The following is a 15,676-nucleotide window of genomic DNA, read 5'->3' as shown; positions in this document are numbered from 1 at the left end:
AAGACAAAGGATACCCAACTTTCACATGATTGGTTTCTTAAAAACAGAGAATGGAATAAATGATACAGAACATACATTCAAATATATAATGAAAAAAACTTTTTCAAGATATAAAAAACCTGCATGTGAAGTTTGAAAAAATGCACTGTGTTTTCAGAAACTGATACAGACCTATAAAGCCAAGAAATATCCATTGAACTTCAAGAATTAATCCAACAAAGGAATAAACTGATAACTTACATTGAGTCTATTTAAATAGAGAACCAAGACTAAAAACAACATGAGAATTGTGGGTACAATAAAAAAGTAAAAACATTATAAACTCTAACAATATTAGAAATATAAATATCAGAAAGTGGGAAATTAATGTTTTTTAGAAAATCAAGAGGAAATGTAATTATATTCATTTCCTCATTTTCAAAGAAAACTTCATTGATATTGATAAAAGTAGATACCTCAAAAATACAGATTTATGTATATTATTTATGATTATTGTGCTAACTGCAATATAGCTTAAGATTGTATTATGAATTTTCAAAATTTTCTACAGGTAAAGCAAAAGTGCACACACATACACACACTCATACACATGGGCACAGCAATAACAACATCAAAAGAAGCAACAAAATGATAGCAGATCTCTTCTCTCCCTCTCTCTTTATCTCTCTTTATATAAACATATGGAATATATTTATTTATACATTTTTTTCTGGAAAGGCTAAAACAACATACTTCACAAAGTAGGTACTCACAAAACTGAAATATGTCAGTAGTGCTTCAGAGCCATTGAACTTGTTGCCCAAATGCTTCTTGGAGCTCTCAACTGCACTTCCCACCGGACACCACTGACCTCTCCATTCTCTGAGGTCCTTGTGGTTCTATTGTCTGTGATATCACTCTTTGAATACAATCCCGGAGACAGAGAAGCTAATAATTGGAAGGGATGTTAATGTCATGGCAAAGTCACCTTGCCCCTCTGATTCAATTTCTTCTATTATGAGACGCCTAACTTGATTCCTTCATTGTCTCTAGGGTATGGATCTATTTCCTACCTAGTTAGGTACTTGTGAAAAACTTCAACTCTAGTCTTGGACACCTTTTTCTCATTAAGTGCCACGCTCTATACCTTTCTTGCTCATAGTAAGGACTCCTCCCTCCGGTCTCTCTCCTGCCATCCACGTCGCCACGGTTGCCTCCACCACCTCCGCTGTGGCAGTGGCTGCTGGGGAGGTGGCCCGGCATTGTGGCCCCCGCACTCCCTGCCAGCGACATGGCAGAGCTGGGCGGCTTGCAGCCAGGAGACAATTCTCCCAGGAACCCAGCGGCCTGGCGGGAGAGGGGTGGGGAGGGCTGGACTGCCGTGCCCTTCCAGGGAGGGACTCCCTTGGTACGCTGACCTCTGGTACCCAGCGGTGCCCGCACTGTGCTCGTGGATCATGGATCTGAGCCCGGCATCTTGGACTCTGTGGCCTTTGGGCGGATCTTCAGGCCAGACAACTTCATCTTCGGTCAGAGTGGTGCAGCGAACAACGGGGCCAAGGCACAGCCCACTACTACTACAGAAGGCACAGAGCTGGTGGAATCAGTGATGGACGTTGCCAGGAAGGAGGCTAAGAGCTGTGAGTGCCTGGAGGTTTTCCAGCTGACCCACTCCCTGGGTGGGGGGACTGGGTGTGGGATGGATACCCTTCTCATCAGCAAGGTCTGGGAGGAGTACCCAGACAAATCATGAACACATTCAGCATTCTGCCCTAGCCCAAGGTGTTGAACACAATAGTGGTGGTCCCACATGAATGAGGTCCAGCTGCTTGCTCTTGCCATCCAGCAACAAGATGTAGACAGACTGGGAAAGAAAGAAGTTTATTCTGCAACCAGTTACAGGAAGAAGGTCAGAGTAAGTCACCAGAACAACTCGAAGTTACAAGTTTTTCTCCAGTGCTTACATACATTTTAAGCTCCATGCCTATGTGTAGGAGTGTACCTGCAAGCAGAAGTGTTTCATTCAATCTATACCTAATCTTTAGGGTCTGAAAATGTTTCTCTAGAGCCTTGGAAACTTTCTTAATCTTAAGTGGGCCCTGGTAGGAGGCGTATGTATAAGAATGCTTTTATTATTCTATCAGACTTTAGGAACTAAGAAAATTCAGGTGCGGGTCTTAATGGGTTTGTTTTTGCATTGCAACCTTTGTACTCAGGGGCCAGTTTCTCCAGTTCTTTAATGCTGAACGTATGCATTTGTCAGAACTATAGTAAAAGATTAGTGAAAACTGGCTGCTAATGGAAACCTGGCCTGCCACCCTCTCTGTCCACCAGCTCATAAAAAACACAGACAAAACACAGACATTTTACATTGATAATGAAGCTCTCTATGACATCTGCTTCAGAACTCTAAAGCTGCCCACACCCACCTATGGTGACCTGAACCACCTGGTTTCTCCCACCAGGAGTGGGGTCACCCCCTGCCTGTGCTTCCCCAGCCAGCTAAATGCTGACTTACAGAAACTGGCTGAGAATGTGGTCTCATTTCCCTGCCTGTACTTCTTCATGCCTGGCTTTACCCTGCTGACCCGCAAGAGTAGCCACCATTACTGGGCCCTGATGGTGGCTGTGCTCACCCAGCAGATGTTTCACGCCAAAAACATGATGGCTTCTTGCAACCCTCACCATTGTTGCTACTTAATGATGGCTGCCATTTTCAGGGTCCACATGTCCATGAAAGAGATGGATGAGCAAATGTTTAACATCCAAAAAAACACAGCAGCTATGTTGCTGATTGGCTCCCCTACAATGTGAAATCGGTTGTCTGTGACATCCCACCCCACCCCAGGGCTAAAAATGTCTGCCACCTTTATGGTCAGCAACACAGCCATCCGGGGAAAAAAAAAATCATTCTGCCATGATTTAATGAATAAAGGATTAAATATTAGAAAGTTTAGAGATGGTCTGTATTGGGTTTTTTTTCTGCCAAACATTCTGCTAATCACTTAACATGTGTTGAATGATTTAATCTTCATAGCAATCCTATTGCTAGTTTATACTTGAACCAAAGCATAAAGGGACTAATAAACATGCCCAAGTTAGGATTTGAACCCAGGCAGTCTAGTTCCTGATTAACTACTATGCTGCACCGCAGAGGCAAATGAGTAGCATGTATTTTCCTGAGTCTTAATTGACTCCTGACATACGTTCAAAGACTTAGGATACATGGTTCACTTCCTTTAACATGCCAAGCTGTACCTGCACCAGGGAACTTCACATTCTTTCAGCAGGTGGAGAGGAAGCCCCAGGGGTGGAAAGTTGTCCCATGAAGTAGAGGAGGATTTGCAATCCCAGGCATCAATACTTGCTGCATTAACAGCTTCTCGGAAAGCCAGGTCCACATGAGGCATAACCAAACAGGTGTGATACTTGACCCTTTGCCAATTTGTTCTTCATCTGCAGACACCTCGGGAAAGAAATGCTTCTCAATCACTAACCACAGGAAGGTTAGGGAGAAGGTCTAGGAGGAGGAAACCCTCGGGCAAGTCCCAGTTTTGAGAAAATAACCCAAGCAATGGCTTACCCTTTACATGTATTTACGTCTAACCAGTGAATTATGGCATTTGGGCTCTCCTAAAGCTTTGGCAGTTCTAGGAGTCATCATTACGGCTGTAGAAATGTGTTCATGTCTTTGAGACTTTTTAGTTTTCTTTTCACTTAAAATAAACCTAACATCACTCATTCATCACTAAATCTCCGTCAGTGCCCTGACATGTGAACACTGATGCTTTCATACTCCTAGATCTATTGCAACACTTACCATATTATGCTATAATCTTGGCTCTCCATCTGTCTCCCCTCTAGACTGTGTGCTCCTAGAGTGAGGGAATAACCTGTTAGTCATGTCTGCATGACCTGTGTCTGAAAGAAGAATGTCCGACACCAAGCAGATATCAATGCTCTGGTGAAATGAGCAAAAGACAAATCAGCTGTCCAGTAAAACAACAAATTTATCCAATGAAACTGAATCAAAGGGAAATGTTGAACTTTCTGACTGGAAAGCATATCTCCCAATCCATGACCTAAGCATCATTTCCAAAGTCTAGGCCCCGACTGGACCTTCAACTTATGCAAGTGCAATTGTAAGTCAACAAGAATATGGATTACTTTCTGTGGCATTCAGATCAACATTTTAATTAGTATTCAAAATGCTGATGCAACTTTATTTCATGTATGGCATGTAAAATGGCACAACATATATTTTATGTATTTACTAAAAACATAAATAAAAACAACTTATACAGGAATAATCACTTTGACATTTAGGGATGTCGCCTTCCTACTATCATTCTCATTCTCATATGCATGTGTACAAATAGCTAGCTAGCTAGAGATATAGGTATAGACAGAGAGATGATAGATTATAGATAGATATGTAGATGGATAGATAGATTGATAGACAGACAGATAGATATGACTTCGAAAAGATTTTCATGTTTCATCCCCAGAAACTGTGCATATGTTACCTTACATGGTCAAAGAGGTGGCGCAGATATGAGTGAGAGCCTGACTTGGAAAGATAATTCTGGACTGGGTGTGGCTCACCCCTATAATCCTAGCACTTTGGTAGACCGAGGTGAGTGGATCACTTGAGGTCAGGAGTTCAAGACCAGCATGGCTAACATGGTGAAACCCTGTCTCTACTAAAAATACAAAAATTGGCTGGACTTGGTGGTACGTGCCTGTAATCTCAGCTACTCAGGAGGCCAAGGCAGGAGAATCTCTTGAACCCAGGAGGCGGAGATTGCAGTGAGCCGAGATCACACAACTGCACTCCAGCCTGGGGGACAGCAGGGGACTCAGTCAAAAAGGAAGAGAAAGGGAGGGCAGGAAGGAGGAAGTGAGGAAGGAAGGAAAGAAAATAAAATCCTGGATTGCATTGGGTAGGCTCAATCTAATCACAAGGGTCCTTAAAAGAGGCAGGCAGAAGGGTCAAAATCACAGACGGGGATGCAAAGACAGAAGTAGAGTTTAGACTGACGCTAACAGGGTCATGAATTAAGGGATGAGGGAAGCCACTAAAAGCTGGGAAAGGCAAGGGACAGATTCTCCTCTAGAGGCTTTGTCAGGCAGGCAGCCTTGCCAATGTATTTGGACTTCTGACTTCTAGAACTGTCATGTAATAAATTTATGTTATCTTGAGCCAGTAGTCTCTGATAATTTTTAAAATAGCAACAGAAATTTAATATAGATAGATGCATTTGATTCCCAGACCTGCCACAACAAATTACCATTAACTGGGTGGCTTAAAACAACAAAATGTATTCTGTCACCATTCTGGAGTCCAGAAGTTCAAAATGAAATGTTGGCAGAATCCTTCCTTGCCTCTCACTAGCTTCTGATGGTTGCCAGAAATCCTTGGCACTCCTTGGCTTATAGACACATCACTTCTGTCTCTGTCTCTGTCATCACATGGCATTCTCCCTGTGGTTATGTATCTTCACATGGCCTTCTTAAAGGGATACCGGTCATTTTATTTAGGGCCTACCCTAATCCAGTATGACCTGATCTTAACTAATTATATCCACAAAGACCCTATTTCAAAATAAAATCACATTCTGAAGTTCCAAGTAAACATGAATTGGGGGCAGAGGGTTGGCGGGGGGAAGGGGAGCACTATACAACCCAGTAAAGAGAGAGAGAAGGAGAGATTCTTTGATGATACCATTTTTATTATTGCTTGATATTTTGTTGTACGTTTATAGCAGAATTTACTATTTTGATTCATTTCACCAGTAACACATTGTTATACTTACATAAGCATCAATTATTTCACTAGAAGAATTGTCCTCATTTCTGAATGCCACATTCTGCATGAGATATTGACAAACTGGCACTTACTTCAGGAAGGACAAAGCAAGATAGAGAGAACGGACTCCAAACCATTTCCTGTGAAGAACCACTGAAGGAACAGAATGAGAAATCAAAAAAGAAAAGCCTGAGGACATTCATGGAGGATATGTTAAAAGACTTACATGTACCACTACATTGAAGATAAATTAATTCTATTCCATTTTTCCTTAAGGCGTTGAACTAAGGCAAATGGATCAGAAACCATCCCAAAGGAAAAGTGCTAAAATACTGGTTTCACTTCTCCAGGGTTTCCTTTCTTTCTCAGATCTTGGGCCTGAAATTTTTCACAATCTTAGTAGCATTCCAAAGCCTTCAAACAGTGTTCCTTAAAATATTTTTATCAGAAACTATGAATGGTATGAAATTTTATAAACTGTTAAGAACTGCTAAGGGTCTAAAATATTTCCCTACTTACAAATCAAGATGTTATCCTGTTACAGTTTTACAGATAGTGTGAAAGATATTAGACTCTTGGGTCTAATACAAAGGATGACCTGTTACTCAAGCAATGGCAGTATAGTCAGAGTGTCATTACTTTCTTGCTCAGTTCTTAAGTCTCAATTATCACAGGGTGACATGAAAAGCACCAGGTGATGCCTGCATATGAGGCGGTTCCATCATAGGAAAGAAACTCTGAGTTTTGGAAACTCAAATCTTTTTTAGGGTTCTCTAAACAAACCTGCCTAACCTTTGTCCTAGAAGGAGACATTATTAATATAGGAAGAGACTTGAAAAGGTGGTTCAAAACAAAAGCCGTTAGTATTATTTCTTACAAGTTAGGTAGAAATGCAAGAGTTCCATAGAGAATTGTCTGTCAACAAGATCTACTCTTCCTTCATTTCTGTACCATCTTGGTGTCTACTTAATTTCCCCCATGAGTTCATCACTGCTTCAGCTACTTTGATTAATCTGACTGACTGGGGTGAGGTCAACTCCATTCAATTTGTCTCATACAGTATTTAATTAAGAGTACTATTAACAGGACTCCAATTAGCAAGATGAGGTCAATCTGGAGTATTAACCTCAACGATGTCTCCTCCCTCCCTATCCCCACAATCCAGAACTCAACCACCTAAACAAATTCCATAAAACATTAGAATCTATCTTTAAAAATCAGCTTGCTTTCTCCTTAAGTTTTTGTACTGACATTGCTACTTGGCCTTAGCTAGTAATCTATGATTAGTGATTACACAGATTCTGCTTTGGTCTGAAAGGTGGAAGCCTAAGGCAATCCCATCATCCATAACAACCTTGACTAATGAATTGGCATTGACCTGAATGCCTTTCCATTTCATATTTGGTGTCACTGATCACTTTACCTAAAGTTAAGAAAAAACTTCATACCAAGTTTTTAAATGAATGATGCTCATTATGGAATAGCCTACTTATTTTTTTTGCAGGATCTACAAAAACAATAAGCCAGTTATTCTTCCAGAAAGCTTCTTCAAGTAGCCAAAGGAATCCTCATTTTGCAGAGATCTCTGAAGTCATCTAAGGTTTAAATGATTTACTGGTAGAAATCATTTTGTTAAACAATTTCAGGTCACTTATGGCCACCCCTGTAAGGGGCAATTACTGTGCCTTTAGGATGGAGGCAAGATTTTTTCTGGCTTTTTTGCAAGTACAATCTCAAGGGTAGACACTGTGCCCATAGAAAATGAAATGTTACTGTTTCTCCCTACAGGTCCATGTGGGTGTCAGGCAGATGGTGGGAGGGGGAGCACCAAGAAGAATCGCTAATGAATGCTGGACTTAATATTATACCTAGGTGACGAGATGATCTGTGCAACAAACCACCATGGCACACATTTACCTCTGTAACAAACCTGCACATCCTGCACATGTACCCCTGAACTTAAAATAAAATTTGAAGAAAAAAAGTATTATTTAAAATTGTTGTGACCCGCCAAGTGGGATTTTTATTGGTTAGGAGCACAGGTTGGTGCCTCTAACATAGCATTTTGCTTTTAGGATTCTAAGTTTAGTTAATTTTTTTCTTTCTGAGGCATTGCCTGAAGAGAGTCAGCCCAACCTGTTCTGTTTGTTCATGCCACCAGTGTTTGTCCTCCCCATGGAACAACTCATCATTGGACAGGGAGGACAACTAGAAATATTGACAATATTTTTCAGTGAGAGTACAGAAGTTGGGGACACGCATTGCTGTTTCTGCTAGACTTATCAGACCATACCTGGTAAGGGACACTAGACCTAACAGTCAGCGAAATTCAAGATGCTCACAACAATTTGGGATATCAACACACCAAAAGAAAGTTTTAGTAGTGTTTTTGAAAGAGAAAAGGATTATTAACATCCCACCCTTCCTCATATGTCCCTGGGTCTAAGGTATTCCCTCTTTAGGAATTAGGGTAGTTGCTTTTTCTTCACTTCCACAAAATTGATGTATACCATTCCAGTAGCTATAGCTGTACCTTTTTATTCTACTTATTCCTTACTTACACTCCGACTTTTTTCTGGAAGGATCAGGAATAAGAGGAACATGACATTTTTATAAAACTTAACCATAATTAAGGTTGAATATCCTATCTCCTCTTTTGACTGGACTGCAATTCAGAGAATGTATTAGTCAAGTGGTCTAGGGCTCTGTTCAGGGAAAGAAAGTTGCAACATGCTCAAGAATCATCAAGATGGATTTCTCAATTTTCAAAAGAGACCTATGTAACTTCCCACCTTTTTCATCTTGACCGTGCCCCAGGAAGCAGGCTGTAGGAGATGGCACCTTTCTTGGGATAGACACACTTAATGGCCAAACTGCCTTACTCAGGTGTGTAGACCAGATGAAGTTGAGATAGTCTCAGAAACCTTTTTGAGTCAAGTTTTGGGGAAGCCTTTCCAACATTTAATAATACCAGGTGTATTACCATATAGTGGATGGTAAGAAGTATGGAAGTTCCATGAAATAACTTGACAGATTTTTGAGTGGGTTTTGAGATAAAGGGTGGGCCAGGTGCTGTGTGGCTCATGCCTGTAATTCCAGCACTTTGGAAGGCTAAGGCAGAAGGATCACTGAAGGCCAGGAGTTCAAGACTAGCCTGGGCAACATAGTGAGACTTCTGTCTCTACAAAAAAAAAAAAAAAAAAAAATGAAATTAGCTAAGCTTGGGGGTACATCTGTAGTCCCAGGAGGGTCAAGGCTGCCATGAGCTATGATCAGGCCACTGCAGGTCAACCTGGGTGACACAGCAAGACCCTGTCTCAAAAAACTAATAATAATAATAAATAAAAATCATAATAATAAATAAAAATTAAAAAGACATACCATTTTCAGACTATAAATGGATCAGAAAGCCGAATATGTGGCATAGATTAGTTTTAAGGGCCACAGTGGTGCCCGGGTGCAATAGCTTATGCCTGTAATCCCAGCAGGTTGGGAGACTGAGGTGGGTGGATCAGCTGAGGTGAGGAGTTTGAGACGAGCCTGGCCAACATGGTGAAACTCCATCTCTACTAAAAACACAAAAAATTAGCTGAGTATTGTGGTGGGTGACAGTAGTCCCAGCTACTCGGGATCCTGAGGCAGGAGAATCACTTGAACCCAAGAGGCAGAAGTTGCAGTGAGCCCTGAGCCGAGATGGCACCATTGCACTCCAGCCCGGGCAATGAGAGTAAAACTCTGTGTCAAAAAAAAAAAAAAAAAAAAAGCCACAATGATGAGGCTAGAATTGGCTAGTATTATGGCACAACACTTCAATCTGAAAAAGTATCAGCAGTGGAAAGGCATCACCAGTAGTCCTGAGAGGGTGAAAGGTTGATTGCTTTAGGCAGTCAATGAGCCAAGAACAAGAAAGGCTCCCCTACCTAGCATGTGACAAGTGAGTCAACTATGTTGATCTTTGGGGAAACCGCCCATCTTCCTCTTCTCTTTTCAATAAACTAATTTTTTATTGAGCAAAAGCTCCTGTTCTTGCTTTTGAAGCTTGTACAGATAGTTTTAGACTTTTAAGTACTTCAACCTAGCCTTTATGGTCCCCACTATAGGAATCTGCACAATCTATCTTTGAAATGCTGTGTCAATGTCACAAACAAATTGATTATCCATCCCTCTTGATTACAGAGAAGAAATTTTTTAAAAAGATGAGGACCAGGGCATTCTCTAATCTCCAGGTCACAAAATGAATTATGTTATCAAGAATTTATTGACAGGCTTTTTTCCCCTCAAATCTCTCTCTTTCATCTCTTTTAGTAGGAATTAAATCAGATCAATTTGTTTATTTAAGGTGTATTATTTAACTTAATATTATTGAGTGCCTGTTCTTTCATAGGCACTTTGTTAAGTATTAGGAAAATCAACCAAAAAAAAATTGCTATGCTTTACAAGATAGTTGACTATTAGGGAGAGATAATACAGCTCAATGTGGTCTATGAAAATATGGAATTCTCATGTGTTGCAAGAACAGACAAGTGAGCATTCAGCCTGTTCTGGAAAGTAAAGAGGCTCATGGAAAATGTATCAGAAAAAAAAAATTCCCCTGAACTGAATTTTGAAAAATAAGAAGGAGTTGGCAAGAAAAAATGCTGGGTTTGTTTCTTTTCTTTGTTTCTTTTTAGGTGGAAAGACAAAGGAGGTGCTGAGATGGAATAATACAAGAAAAAGGAGGAGAGAGCAAGAAACGACCCTGGTCTACAGAGTGTGTATAATAAGGAGTGAGTTTGGGGAGCATAAAGTGAAAAGCAGAGGGTGGATGAGCAGGGGACTGGGAAGGTAGGGTAGGAGGTAATAAAGGATTCTGTCACGTGTAGACTTTATTTCACTTTATTCTACTTTACTCTTCATTCTACTGTACTATGCTGTTAGACTTTATTCTAGTTGTGATGAAGACCGATACATTGTTTTACAGGAGAGTTACAGTGCTTCTTTGCATGTAAAGTAATCCTCCAGGATGGTCAAATGAAGAACATATCGATAGATGGAGAGAGACTCATAACAAATGGCATTTAAGTAACAGACACAGTAAACACTGAGGCTTAAGGAGGCTAGGCTTTAAACCTATTTAGGAGACAGAATCAACAGAGCCTCTAAGCGAAGAGAATAAGAGAGAAGGAAGAGGCAAGCAGGATGCCTAGTTTCCTAGCTTAGGTAACAGGTCTAACAGTGTGGGTTGCAGTGGCATTTCCTGAGATAGAGAAAACACGGTGCAGTGGTTTTGAAGGTTTTTGACAAGTTGAAGTGGACATGCTAAGTGTAGATATTTAACCTGTGTCTAAAAGTCCATTTGAAAGTTATCAGCACATATCTGACAAGCAAACCCTGGGGTCTAGATGAGAATATTTATGAAAAATATAATTAGGAAGGTCTCAAGAGGAAAACTCTGAGGATCATCAACTCATAAGATCCTGGTGGCAGCAGTAGGGAGGGAACTGAAGGAGACTGGAGGACACAGATGAAAACCTTGGAGGAATTTCCGCCATGAGAGCCCTTAATCAAGAAGAGGACTGAAAACTGAATATTGGGTTTAGCAACATAAAGATCATGGTGACCTGAAGGAGAGCAGAGCTGTGGGAAGGTGAGAGCAGACACTAACTGTAGTGAATTGTCAATGCTATTATTCAGCACATATTGAATATGTTCTTTGCCATTAGGAAAACTTCATTATATAATGTTGATTCTTTGTAAAAATTAAAGGTAAATTCCTTGGGCAGAGGTTTTGCAGAGTATGCTCATTAGAGGAGTGACCTTATTAAAAAGAAAACAGGAAATGTTTAATTCGCTTATGTTGTAATTTTCTTTTCCTTTTATTTTGAGAAAAGGTCTCACTCTGTTACCCAGGCTAAAGTGCAGTGACTCAATCAAGGCTCACTGTAAACTCAACCTCCCAGGCTCCAGTGATCCTCCAGAGTAGCTGGGACCACAGATGTGCACCACCACACTGGGCTAATTTTTGTATTTTTAATAGAGATGGGACTTTGCCATGTTGCCCAGGCTGGTCTCAAACTCCTGAGCTCAAGTGATCCACCAGTCTCAGCATCCTGAAGTGCTAGAATTACAGGCAGGAGCCACGGAGCCCAGTTGATGTTATATATTTCTTGGCGAGCATGCAGAACTTTCAGAGAGAAGCCATGTGTTGAGAATACTGAGGAAGCAGCAAAATGTCATCTAATAATGGAGGTGAAACAGTGGTCAGCTCATGATCCAGACTTTGCCAGTTTTATTAGAGAAGAAAAAGGAGATGGCTTAGAAGTCTACAGCTGAGGCAGACAGTGGCACGCCTTATTTCAACAAAGATAAACTGTAAGGTTGAACACATTCTCACAGTCTCACATCATCCATTTTTTTTTTTTTTTATGGTCACGTTTCAAAAAATACTTCATGAAAGTCTGGAAGAAAATAGGAAATGTCATTCCTGGTGAGTTCCAGTTAAAATGAGCAGGAGAAAAATACTGCCTCAAGTAATTAAGTTTTATACTCAACTCAGGCTGTAACATCTGTTACCTCACTGTCTCCTGGGTCTGATGTGTTGATCAGGAGTGTTGTGGTGAGAAATTGGGTAGAGAGCTTTCCTTCATGAAACAGCCAAGAGCAGGGCAAGAGCATGGGCTCTTAATGGACCCCACCTTGTATCAGTTCTTTACCATTTGAAAGTTAGTTTACTTTTCTGAGTGGCATGAGTTTGGGTGTTTTTTTTTTTTTCCTTTTCTTTCTTTTTGTTTTTGAGATGGGTCTCCCTCTGTCACCCAGCCTGGAATACAATGGCATGATCTTGGCTTACTGCAACCTCCGTCTCCCGGGTTCAAGTAATTCTCCTGCCTCGGCCTCCTGAGTAGCTGGGATTACAGGCACCCGCCACCACGCCCAGCTAATTTTTGTATTTTTAGTAGAGACAGGGTTTCACCATGTTGACCAGTCTGGTCTCGAGCCCCTAACCTTGAGATCTGCCCACCTCGGCCTCCCAAACTGCTGGGATTACAGGCCTGAGCCACCATACCCGGCCGAGTTTTGTTTTTTAAAAGAAAGTAGCAATACTTTCTCAAAAGATTATTGAAAGGATTAAATTACTGTTTAAAATACTCAAATGAGCCTATGAAATTCTTAAAATATTAGACAACAAGAAATTTTTGTATTCCTTCTTCTTTCCTTCTTTCTTTTATGCTTCAGTCTCTCCTACCTTTCTTCTCTCCTTCCTTTCACCTCAGTAAATATCTGTTCTTTCACATAAAGACCCTGACTTTGCAGGAGTCTAAGTACTACCTTCCCAGAAATTTAGATTGTTTGAATGACAATAATATCCCTCAGAAAATGAGTGCTAATTTGAAAGTGTTCAGCCATAAAAAGGAATGAGATTATGTCTTTGCGGGAGCATGGATGAAGCTGGAAGCCATCATCCTCAGCAAACTAACACAGGAACAGAAAACCAAACACCACATGTTCTTACTCATCAAAGGGAGTTGAGCAATGAGAACACATGGACCCAGGGAGGGGAACACCACACACCAGGGCCTGTTGTGGGGTGGGGGGTGAGGGGAGGGAACTTAGAGGATGGGTCAATAGGTGCAGCAAACCACCATGGCACACATAGACCTATGTAACAAACCTGCATGTTCTGCACATGTATCCCAGAACTTAAAGTAAAATATAAATAAAATACATACAAACAACAAAAAAGGACACATTCTTAGAGGCAGGAAGGCCTCCAAAAGCCCAGGAGTTCCTCTAAGCAGATTGACTTTTACCAGGGGCTTGATTACATCAACAAAGTTTTTCCAAGTTAGAAAATGACTCAGCTTCTGCAAGGGCCATATGCACAGTTTTCCACCTCATTAACAAAATGTTTATTCCTTATAAACCCTAAAAGCAAGAATAGCTGTTTCCCAAGAAAACAGCCTCTCCTCTCTCCAGTCATTGACATTGGATTGAACATCACCACACAAACTGTAAACATCACTTTCCCATGCCAACGACCCTCAACTTCAGACCTGGCAGAATAAAAAGTGTGTCTTTTTGACATCCCAGCTATCTGGTATTTTCTGGACATCAAGGTGTAAACTATAACTTTGAAAGTTACAACTATTTCACTTTTAGATGTGGCTTATCCAAAGAATGTCAAGTAAGGAAAACTAAACTGATCTCTGGCAAGTTAAAATATATGTCAAAACTGTTTTCATTACACTCAGAAGGATGTTATCTCTATGTTTGGATAACATCTAATGTTTGCAGATGCTAACTTGCCAAATAGATGAATCCAGACTTTTCCAAGACCCAGGTTATACTTCATATCAAAACGGGCTGTCATTCAAAATTTCTCCTAGTCAGTCAAATTGACATAAGAAATTAATTATAACAGCCCATAACCCAGTAATCATTTTGATACAGGTAATTAGGCTATTTCTCCTATTTGTAACCAGCAGGAAAGAAACAGATGAGCTTATTACTGGTTGGGCCAAAGAATTGACGGAAAAATTATGGCTCCAGGATTGGTAGGCAGTTGGCAATAGAAGTATCAGGGAAGACAAGAAGAGCGTGAAATTGTTGAGAATAACAGTTGCAGATCCCTATCGACTTCACTACATTTAAAAAGAGAGAGACAGGTCTATTGAGCAAAGTAAAAGAGGTAGTGGGGGGTCTTTCCAAACAGATCCCTTTTATCTCATCCCTTTCTTCCAATAATAGTGCTTGGAATTGGTTTTAAGTTTATGAGTAAACAGGGAAATCATTTTCTTCCTAGGCAAAATATTAGGTGTTCCTATGAAGTGATAAATAGACACACACACACACTTACATGCACACACGCACGTGCCCAAAAGAAGCCTCTAGCCTATTTGGATGTCACAGATGAATAATTTTCCTAAATATATGGTTCTTCGTTACTACATGTTGGTGTCCCTTGTATGAAACGACAGAGTTGTCTTCTGCTGTTTCTTCTGAGGAGGTATCTCAAGGCAACTAAGGTTTCACTCGAAAAAAAAAAAAAGGCTATTTTTTATGTCAGTCACCAGGAGAATAATGGATCCTTGACTAGAAAGAAATAAAGGTGAAGACCAAGGCATAGGTAGGCAGGGAAAAGATGTGCTTATTCTCCTCGAGGTCTTACTTTCCTGGGTCTTCCTTAGGGGAGAAAATCAAATTGATACCAAGTTGTGTAGATGCAGGAGATGTACCCTGGAGCTTCGCATCGTAAGAGTGGTGTACACAAGTGATGTTTATAACATGACTGGGTTTTCATTTAGAAAGACAGATTCCCCGCAGTATGGGAACTTCATTGGAGAGCCAACAGAAAGAACTGAACTGGAGTAAAGACAAAGGAATGAGTAGATTTCTGAAGTGTACGTGAGTGAGAATTACGTAAAACAGGTTACAGACTTGGGAAGACACAAGAAGCTTAGTTTGGGGTATGTTGAGCTGGAATTCCCTGTGTAACCTACAAGTGGGGATTCAGGCAATTAAATATTTGGTCTTGAGGCAAAGAAGAAAAATCTGGGCTAGGGATATGGATATGGCACCTCCAGTGTACAGAAATAATTGAAACAATGGAATGGAAGTGGAGTGACAAGAAAAGAGGGCCAGGACAGAATGCTTGGGAATACTGAGCAATGGGTAAGAACAGAGGAACACGAACCCACAATAGCTTGCAAAAATAAAATGACCAGACAGAAACATGAGCACACAGTGAATGCATAAGGCCTCTGCTAAGAACTGAGAAGGAAGTTGGATTTTGATCAACACAAAAGAGAGGGTGTCTTAGGAGAATCTAAACCTAAATTGAGCTTCTCTGCAGGGAAATAGGACTAAGAAAGCATGAGCCAGAGACAAGAGGGACATTAGATGAAGTGT

At 40.7% G+C, this 15,676-nt stretch overlaps 1 pseudogene; it reads left to right on the top strand.

Moving 5' to 3' along the window:
* Positions 1-1,270: 1,270 nt before the first annotated feature.
* On the top strand, positions 1,271-15,139 carry LOC108529227 (tubulin beta chain-like; annotated as a pseudogene).
* The last annotated feature ends 537 nt before the right edge of the window (positions 15,140-15,676 follow it).

This window comes from Rhinopithecus bieti, unplaced genomic scaffold, assembly GCF_001698545.2.
Source record: "Rhinopithecus bieti isolate Rb0 unplaced genomic scaffold, ASM169854v2 scaffold_4781, whole genome shotgun sequence".
In the NCBI taxonomy this organism is placed as follows: Eukaryota; Metazoa; Chordata; class Mammalia; order Primates; family Cercopithecidae; genus Rhinopithecus; species Rhinopithecus bieti.
This window is presented reverse-complemented; position numbering and strand designations above follow the sequence as displayed.